Raw genomic sequence first — 308 nt, 5'->3', positions numbered from 1 at the left:
TTCACGCTATTTGTCACTACTACATCGATGTGATGCACAATGAATGCAAGGAAAGAACTGGATGCATAACATCAGCACTTTAGTCTCTCTATTCCACTTGACACTTGATTTTGCTGTGACCATTTTCGCCACATTTGCAACATTTGTACACTTTGGTGAGGGCGATTGTAGCAGCTTGAGATTCCAGGCGACGTTTTCTTAGAGCTCAACCATCTGAGCTAATGTGCGACCTGGTTAGAAGTCACGTATTCTTTAATTAAGATTTACTTGGTTAATTGTAAACTGAATGGTTATAGCATAATAATGTA

This window comes from Plasmopara halstedii (genome assembly GCF_900000015.1).
Source record: "Plasmopara halstedii genome assembly, contig: Scaffold_555, whole genome shotgun sequence".
Lineage (NCBI taxonomy): Eukaryota > Oomycota > Peronosporomycetes > Peronosporales > Peronosporaceae > Plasmopara > Plasmopara halstedii.
Note: the sequence above shows the minus strand (reverse complement) of the source record.